We start from the raw sequence: 9,871 nt of genomic DNA, 5'->3' as shown, positions 1-9,871 counted from the left end.
ACAAACTTTGGCAGACACACTAGGAAAAATCAATTCAAACATATAGAAAATAGTGAAATGGAACCCATATGATTATACAATCTTGCATACTTGAGGTAAAATGAGTTCCAACAAAACCGTATGTGAATGCCTCAATAGACGAGACAAGCTTTTGAAAGCATTTCTAGCGATCATTTGAAGACAGCGAGAAGGGGCCAATAGTATAACTGGGCAATGACGTAATGTTAAGCACAAAAATCGGTTTTGATTCGCACCTGCAGATTTGCCTGACCAGGCTGTAACTCCAACTTCGCACTATGATACTTATATGCTGCCATTATGACGCCACGACAATTATAGATGATCACTGGTCTTTTTTCGTTTAAAAATGAATTTTTAAACGATATGATCACTGGTCTTCATTTTACAGAGTTTTCACCCCTTTATGTGAGGGATATGAAAGTGATGAGAAGCACAACAAAACCCAACCTTGCAGGACATTTGTACTGTGATCTATATTGTGCTTTTATTTCAAAAACAAATATAAGAACCGAGTTTAATTACTGTAACAAAAATTATCATTGCTATGGTATGTTTTAATTATATATGCTGATATCATTAACGTTAATAATGTTGTTGTAAGCCTAACTAAACCCAATAAGCACCATTTTTGCCTATAAGATCAGCATGGCTTCCTTTGTTCTACGATCCTTCCGTCTTGCAAGACTGATATTTGATCAGCATTTTGTACAGTAGACAACCTATGTGCCACCATGACTGTAGTTCTATTCTTCATTATCCTATCAAGAGCTAGTTGGACGACACGCTCCGGATTCAACATCAAGTGCACTAGTGGCTTCATCTAATAACAAGATTTTGGATTCTTTAGCACAGCTCTAGCAATCGCAACCCTTTGCTTCTGTCCACCAGACAATTGGACCCCTCTGTCACCAACCTTTGTTGAGTAACCTTCAGGGAGGCTACTAATGAAGCTGTGTGCATTGGCGACCTTAGCAGCTTCAATTACTTCGGATTCAGATGCATTGTCTTTACCATAAACTATGTTTTCATAGATTGATGTAGCAAATAGTGATGGTTCTTGTTGTACAAGGCCAATGAACTTTCTAAGGGACTTCAGATTCAGTTTCTTGATATCCAGCCCTGTAAGAAATCAGAAATAAGGTATAGCATAAATAAGGTGGAACTCTTTCGAACACTGAACTTAGTATGAACTGATACTTACCGTCAATCATCACCCTTCCAGAGGTCGGATCATAGAACCTTAATATAAGAGAAATCACCGAGCTTTTACCCGACCCACTTGAACCAACCAATGCCATGCTCTTACCAGCTGATACTTCAAGATCAAAATCCTTGAAGATAAGAACGCCAGGCCGTGAAGGGTAACTGAAATGAACGCTCCTCATCTCAATGGTGCCATCTACCTTAGTCAACTCATCTCCTACGTCCCCTGCCACTGCTGTTTTTCTATCTAACAATTCAAACACTGAAGCAGCCATTTGGTGCCCCTTGATGAGATCTGGAGCCAATGCCAGTGTCTCACCCATTGATACTGCAGTTACTATTAACACCATGAAGGATTTCATGATTGATTTAAAGCTCGCTTGTTCCCTTCCCAACAAAACAGATCCATACCTGTTTATATACATCTTAAACAATCATATATTGGACTTGAATATCCATGACGAAATTGTGATATTTGTCTAAGTTATCATGATTTCTTCGTGATAGATGCTTTTCGTGGAACTCCAGTGTCCAAAAAATATAGATCTATTTTTAAACAATTTTAAAACAGTAAGGAAGGTTGGTTTTCATGTCCACACTTGATCTATTAAATCAAAATCATAAATGATGAAAATGCATACCACAAAGCAAGGCCATAAGATGAGAAGATGAAGAACTGGGAAACACCATAGAAGATGCCAGCAATCTGTCCACGGCTAAAGGAGCGCCTGGAAGGCTCAGCCAGCTCGCGGGAATACAAGTCAAGGACCTTGTCTTCCGAGCAAAATGCAGCAACAGTGCGGATGTTACTCACAGCCTCACCAGCAAGCATGTTAGCTTTTAGATAGGTCTTGCTCAAGTTTCCTCCATATCCTTGCATAAAAAGACTCTGCTTTAAAAAGAAGGGCATGACTTTTTCAGTTTTTGTGATTGGAGACACAAGATAAAATAAAGAAAATTACCTCACTAACTTGTCCGCATAGGATCAAAGGATAAATTGCTAAAAGCACAAGTGTGATTCTCCAGTTCAATATGAAACCAATGGCGAATGAAATGATAGTGAGGGAGACACTCTCTATGAGGACTGTAGAACGATCAACAACTATAGTTCTTAGCAGAGCTGAATCAGCTTCTAACCGTGATGACAATATCGAGCTGCTGTTATTTGTGTCGTCAAACCATCCAATTTCGTTCTTCAAGGTAGCTGTAAAGATTAACCAACATTTGATTAAAAATCGCATGCATATAAAACAGTCCTGTCAACTGTATAAATAACTCGAAACTAAGTTTTATGATATATCAAGTTTTATTGATGTAACCTAATGTGATAGACAATTCACTATTATTTAAAAAACTTGTGTTTCGTTAAATATATATATCATATGGACTTCATCACCTTTCTGTTAATCATTACATCATAACCTCTACCAGTTATAATACTACATTGGGAAATCTAAGATATTTAAAAGCAAAATTATTATCTCAGATGAAATGTTGTATTGAAAATTGGAAGACTGAGAAATATATTTTGACTTTGAAATGAGGCTGTGATCTATTACTGGGAAATTTATTTTTCAGGAAAAAAAATCCACAAAGGAGACGGTGCCACGAATTGCTATTTTTCCTTCTAGTACTATTTCCTGTTAATCAAACAGAAAATAAACAAGCCTATATGATTAAGAAAATAATAGAATACGTGTGACTGTATATATATATATATATATATATATATATATATATGAATGTTTGTGCCTACATATCTCATGACTTTCATGTTTTACCTGCAAAAATCATTTCGCGAGTTCGAAGAGTTAGTCTTTCTCCCACAATTCCAAAGTTGAAGTGCTCTATAGTTTGAAATATAAATGCAAGGACGGCACCCCCACAGAAGAGTAGAGCAATCTTTCTAACATCCCTTTGGGTGGACTCCCATGGACTGTAGTAGGACACTAAAGCTTCTGAAATACCTAAGGAAAATAGTGGCATTTCAGCACCAATTACAATTGCTCCAAATGTGCCAAGAAGTCCATATATCCAATCAGGAGCAGCCATTCCATACAATCTTGTTATCATTTTTCTTTTAGGATTTATCCTTTTAGACCCCTCGTCATCAGATTGACTAGCAGAATATTTATGTGAGCAGAGACTTGGGTCAATGCCGGTGGTTTTGTTGGACACTTCTCCTGAATATCTTCGTCTGCAAAAGGTATTCATAGTAGGTTTGGATTGTAGACATTATTTTGTTATGCAAGTAGAGTGGAAAATTTATTTTAGACATCATTTCTAGTAAAATAATTAAAAACATTGATATATAAATAAATCATTTTGGTGGAGGAAAAAGCGCACTACAAGTTGTGCCGCTAGTCCCTTTAGTCTGTCAGTGTCTAAAACCAGTCCAGTCCAAGTATCTACAAGGTTACCTTTGTGAACTTCCAATGTTGGAAGCCAATGAAGGACTAGAATCGGAAGGATTTTCTTCTTGAACCTGACCGAGAGATGCATAAACACTACTTGGATCCGACATGAGTTCATCGTGATTACCAGTCTCAACAATTTTCCCACCTTGGACCACTGCAATCATGTCTACATTACGTACAGTTGATAAACGATGGGCCACCACAACTGTGGTCCGTCCTACCATCACACGATCAAGGGCTTGTTGTACACTTTTCTCAGATTCAGCATCAAGTGCACTTGTTGCTTCATCTAGCAATAAGATCGAAGGGTTCTTAAGTATTGCTCTTGATATCGCTAGTCTTTGCTTCTGTCCACCAGATAATTGTACTCCCCTCTCACCAACCTGTTTATCAGTGAGGACTTTGGTAGAGTTAGTTATGTTGATATTTCAATTTTCATATTTCAAATCGTAGTATCATAGGCTAGAAATCTAGTAGGTATAAAGTGTAAAACAGTTACCTGAGTATCGAATCCATCAGGAAGGTCCTTGATGAAAGAAAAGCTAGAGATAACTCTGCAGCACTTGTAAGTTCTTCAATAGTAGCATCATCTTTCCCATAAAGTATATTCTCACGAATACTTGTAGCAAAAGAGCAGGTTCTTGATTAACCAATCCAATTTGTTTCCTAAGCCACTTTAAGTCAAGCTCACTAATCACATTACCATCTAATAATATACTTCCAGATAAAGGCTCATAAAAGCGTTCAAGCGATATTACTGTGCTCTTGCCTGATCCACTTCCTCCAACTAAGGCAACAACTTTCCCAGAAGGTATGCTAAGACAAAGCTTATCAAATATCACTACATCGGGGCGAGATGGATAGCTGAAACAAATATCCTTGAATTGTATGTGACCTTTTACTTTGTCTAAGGTTCGCCCTGTTTTAGTGCTGGTTTGGCTAGTTTTGTTCCTTTCTATCATTTTGAATAGTGGATATGCTGCTGCTCTAGCTCTTAGGAATGTGGAGAGGTTTGGCGCTCCTAAACCAAGTGACCTGATAATATTCATAATAAAAGCAAAATGATTATCATTGCCTTACAAAATGGACAAAAAAGACCAATCTATATAGGACACTTAAGTTATATATGGTGATGGAAGCGAGACTTACAGGCCGGATATCAGAACATTAATCATGGTAGTGAAGGCTTCTCCACCACTGGCTATACCTTTGTGTACAACAATACTATTAAACCATACGAGTAATGCCCACGAACAGAATAGCACAAAATGCATGGATCCAAGTCCTAGACCTTTTGCTAATCCTCCCATCTTCCCATACTTGTAAGCCTTCATAAGTGCGGTCTTATAGGATTCTACAGCTTTTTCTTCACCTACAAATGCTTGGACTGTTCTCACATTCCCAAACACCTGAGAATGTTCAGTCAAACATTAAGGGTATGACAGTGATCTTTTGAACTCCAATATGGTTTAATCACATTCCAAGTGTAGTAGGTATACCTCCTCTGCAATTTCACCAGCTTTAACATAGGACTTCCTGACTCTTTCAACAAGGCGAGTTCCTATATATGCATAGACACCACCAGCTAATGCAATAAAAGGTACTATAGATAGTGTTACTAGACTGATCTGCCACACCTGGGCGAATCAATTGCAAAGCCTGCAACAAAGCGGCTCATATAGTGCAAGAAATTCCCAGCCTACATGCAATTCCATTTTGGTTACATCAGAATCACAATCAGTACGTTTTAAAATTAAAATTCTTATCTTACACCTGAGACGTGACTACATGAGTTATGATTGAACTTTATGTGGTGAGTATAAGCCCGAAAATAGAAAATAGCACTTTAGCCCAGCCCAAAGCCAAAAGCCCAAATGTAAACCATAATAAGCCAGTAATAAAACTAACTAACACCTATAAAAAGGCCCGGCCCATATATGACTCGGGATTGGGGCCAACCAATCAACCATTGCTGGGCTTGGTAGTGCATGTGGGGCCTTAGTCCTGTCAAGTTTATTTGGGCTAACTTCGAACAGCAGGGAAAGAGATGCAAAGCGCAGAATGCAATACCTTTTCTGAAATGGCATCTTGGATAACAATAATATCACTTGTAATTGCAGCAGTTACTTCTCCTTTGGAGGATTCAGTGTCAAAGAGACTAATATCTTGGTTCAACATTGATCTCAAGTACGCCATCCTCATCTTGCTTGCTTGACGTTCTCCGGTATACATCCAACAAGCCACCTCTATATGCATACGCATCCATATAAACACGCTTTAGCTTTAACATTAGTCATAAGAGCATTCCCAGTGCAAGTTATTATTTTTCCCCTTCTTTTTTCACCTCCACGTAGGCAGTATTTCACCTTTTTCCACCGTTTTGGTGAAAAGCAAGATGAATGGTGAAAAACAAAGGTGAATTTGTTCAATGTAAAAGTGAATATTAATCTCGGACGAGAATGTTAGATCTGTTTGGGCGTAAACACCCTCGGACCGGAATGAAACATCCCGTCTGAAATAAAAAAAACCAAAAAAGTCGAAAAATTATGCGATATGCACACATTCGAAAAAAAAACCCCAATTTTTTTTTAAAAACACACGAGGCGAAATCCAACATCCGGTCCCAAAATTTACAACTCTACCACTATCTCGGTTGAAAGTTTTACCTTCGTTTTGACTTGGAAAAATAGTCACCTTAGTATTCACTTTTACATTGGACAAAGGTTTTGAACCATTTGGAAGTGAGTAAAGTCACAAACCCACCATAATAACTTGCATTAGGAATGCTCTAACTCGCTTGGAAAAATATGATGAACAGTCATACCGGTCCATGATGAAAATAGCATGGCTATACTCAAGTAAACAAAATCCAAAGCATACTGCAAAAAACAACAGAAAAAATAAAGAATAACCAAGTTATGAGACTCATTTTGGATATACGATTTTTGATTATTGCGAGACTCATTTTTTGGAGGAAATTGATGATGATACCTTGGACACTTTATGGGAAGCTGATGAGGGATCGAGATAAGCAATACCAATGACATTTATCAATTTTCCAAAGAAAATAAAGAATACGGGCACTGAAACACCATGGGCACATGCACCAACTGATCCTGCAGCCATTAATATGCAATCCAACGAGTCTGCAAAGCTGAAAAGCTTAAGAAATGGCACTTTTTGGCTCTTCTTCTGTTCTTCTTCTTTTTCTTTGTCCTTGTGTTTTATGGGAACCACTCCATTGGAGCTCATTCTGAACGATGAGATTGTAGAAAAACAAGACAAGATAGAGAATCGTAGGTAGTATTCCTCTCCTCATATGAAATTATGAACTCTTGGTTGTTTTAAAGTTTGAGTGTGGACCAATTGTTGGACCAGTACACAAGAAGACTGACTTAAAAATCAGATATACGAGGACATGGACTTGGACTAGACTTTTGGTGCAACTCCACTGAACAAGTGTTCCAACTTCCACATAACAACATACTATGGCCAGAGTAGGGGCCGAAGACGAAGACTTAATTGTCTAGTCAATTGCTCAAGTTCTAGTGGCCTATTTTCGTACAAGTGTAAAACTCATTGGTTCTCCAGTTGCTCCTAAAAGTCGATATCTACTCGCGAGTGTCGATATCATTCCTGTGGAATTTAAATGGTATAGGAGAATTTTTGGCAGTCTCAAAGGAAGTCGAGGTCCTCAGTTGCTACTAAAAGTCTTGGCCAATGATTATCTTCCACAATTCTGTCAATGTGTAAAATTTCCACAAAGAAACAATGTGAACCAACGCCTTGCACACGCCACCCACATAATAACAAAAAACATTTTGGACTTCTACTGAATTACTTTTTTTTTTTTTTTGAAAAAGTTATGGGGTTAAGGCAGACCCCCACCAGTTTATATTGCAAAAGGGTAAACCTTACAAGCCTCCCTAAGAGTTAGATCATTAAAAGGAGGCACACAAAGACGCAAATCGACATACTATAAGCCTAACATACCTGAGATCACTAGACATGCTACAATCGAACCCTAAGAAAGTAGAGCTAGGAATCCTACTTCCTAGTCATAATTTCCTTTACAATCTTAGGATGATCTTTCCTAAGATGAGTCTGCGCTTTCTCATAGTTACAAAAAAAACATTCGCAAGCACAACACACATAAGTAAGTCCCGAAGTGTCATCCCAAAACTCTTTTGTGTAGTCCTCAAGATGTCTCATCTTTTTGTTTTGGTTAATCGACTTAACCTAGCTTCTTCATCATTGCAAGTGTAGGCTCTATTTCTCACGAAGAAGAGCGCTCTTGGATTCTTTTTTGTTTCTTTTTGGCTTCCACGGTAGTCCATTGATTCTCGAAGTATTTGCATACTTTGATGTGCTCTTAGGCAATATAAGCGTTGGAGCCCTTATATCGTATCCCCAAACAACTTCAGATTCACTCTCTAAGAGATCGTCTTCTACATCCTCATTTCCAACAATTAACCCTTCATACATGTTTATTTCTCTACTATTTGGGAGTTGGTTAAGAGGAATAACTCTTTGCTGGTGCCTTTGTATTGGTAGGTCCAATACAGTAGGTATACTATGCTCTCTCGCTACCAAGTCTCCTGAGCTCCTAACAAGGAGTGTCGGATTGGCTAAAAAGGCTCCCTCTTTGGTGACTACGCTCGACCAGTTGTGACTCCATATAGTTCCGTAGTGAACTCAGAGGATACCACTTGTAAAGAGGGGCTAGGTCTTGTAGCTGCAATATTGTCAGAAGCTGAGCTTGGAACAACATCGGGGAGACATGTCGGTGTCCTTGAACCATAGCGGAACGGTGCACCAAGAGAATTCTGCAGAAGCGTAGCGGAAGCAACCTCGGGGAGATATTTGAATGGAGAGTCATGAAAGGGGAGGCGGGAGTGTTGTCAGCGTTCCTAACTATAGCTGGTGCTGTCCTTTCTTGAACTCTTACATTTCTTGGCCTAGGGACCCAGACCTGAGGTGGGGAAGCAGAGCATTTGGTTGTTGTATGCCCAACCCGACAACAAATGGTGCAAGAGGGTGGCTTCCAAGGGTACTCCACATCCAGGTACACATATTTACCCCCGAGTTTGAGTTTTACCGATTTGGGAAAATCAAAAGGCGGGGAATGGTTACCCGAGACCTTAGCAAAGTCGTAGTCTTTTTTTCTCGGTGTTGCCGATCCATACAGAGTGGCTCACCAATCAAGCTGGCCAAATATGAGAGCCCATTCTTAGTCCAGAGTTCTTTTGGGACTTTGAAGATTTTTGCCCATATTGGTACGGTGTTAGTATTGTTCCTTTGCCCTTCAATCTCTGGTGACCAAGACCTAACTACAAATATCTTCCCTGCAATGAAGATAGGACCACCTTCCAACACCATCTGTTTGTCTTCAATCATAGAAAACCTAATGAAAAACAAGTCTCTGTCCGTTGTTATCTCCATAGATCCTTTGATTTTCCAGGTCCTTTCAAGAGTATTCTTTACAAAAGGGAATCCCATTCTCTTATCTAAGAAATACCCTACCAATGTATCTTTCCATTCATCAATACCTTCATCAATAAGTTATTGTGGGACAACTGCAGCCCCATCCTCTATGATGGGCGAATAGCTATTTAAATTCGTGGTTGCTGTAGCAGCTGAGTTCAAGTTCTGGAACAGCGAACTCCAAAGGAATGGTGGAGGAGGGGAGAGAGAGGGGTGGGAAGCGGAAAATGAAGCCATATCGAAAAAGTTGACAGAAAGCGATCAAAAACCCTCTTCTCAGTTGGTCTGAAACTGCCCAAAAAAGGAAATAAACTTTATGAAAAGAAGATAGGATCGCGAAACCTAACTAAAAAGTTATATTTTAGGAATATAGGCGCACCAGATCGCAGGGTTAGTTTAAACTTAAGTAACCCCTTTTCTCTCACTTAAGGTCCCCATGGGAGTTAATTACAATCAAATATCACTTTTAAAATTTTGGGTTTTGTTTGATCCTCCTTAGTACCCTTTGGGCCTTCTACTGAATTACTGAATTTGGACTTACAAAAGTTTTTCTTATATGCTATCTGTCGTTCGTAACTGTCAAGATTATTGAGTTGATATATTGTTTAGAATATGCATAAAAGAGAATGTCTGGTCTTTTCATTGATGCCAGATAAATTTATTGTATTTAGTGGTCTGCGAATGACACTTGTACTTTATTGTATCGATAAATTTGTCATTTATATTTGCTTTTTCTATTTCAGTTT

The 9,871-nt window shown here is 38.7% G+C and overlaps 1 pseudogene across 1 annotated transcript; it reads right to left on the bottom strand.

Annotated features, from left to right (window-relative positions):
• Window positions 1-479: 479 nt before the first annotated feature.
• LOC147473265 (ABC transporter B family member 2-like) lies at window positions 480-6,970 on the bottom strand (annotated as a pseudogene). Its single transcript, XR_015210507.1, has 12 exons — window positions 6,633-6,970; window positions 6,466-6,520; window positions 5,712-5,887; window positions 5,141-5,340; window positions 4,791-5,050; window positions 4,141-4,676; window positions 3,645-4,024; window positions 3,006-3,421; window positions 2,187-2,428; window positions 1,866-2,113; window positions 1,223-1,635; window positions 480-1,140 (listed from the first exon to the last, which is right to left on the bottom strand). The product of XR_015210507.1 is annotated as an ABC transporter B family member 2-like (transcript).
• Between the last annotated feature and the right edge of the window lie 2,901 nt (window positions 6,971-9,871).

The sequence above is a fragment of the Coptis chinensis genome, unplaced genomic scaffold, assembly GCF_015680905.1.
Source record: "Coptis chinensis isolate HL-2020 unplaced genomic scaffold, ASM1568090v1 utg3028_pilon_pilon, whole genome shotgun sequence".
Classification (NCBI taxonomy): domain Eukaryota; kingdom Viridiplantae; phylum Streptophyta; class Magnoliopsida; order Ranunculales; family Ranunculaceae; genus Coptis; species Coptis chinensis.
This window is presented reverse-complemented; position numbering and strand designations above follow the sequence as displayed.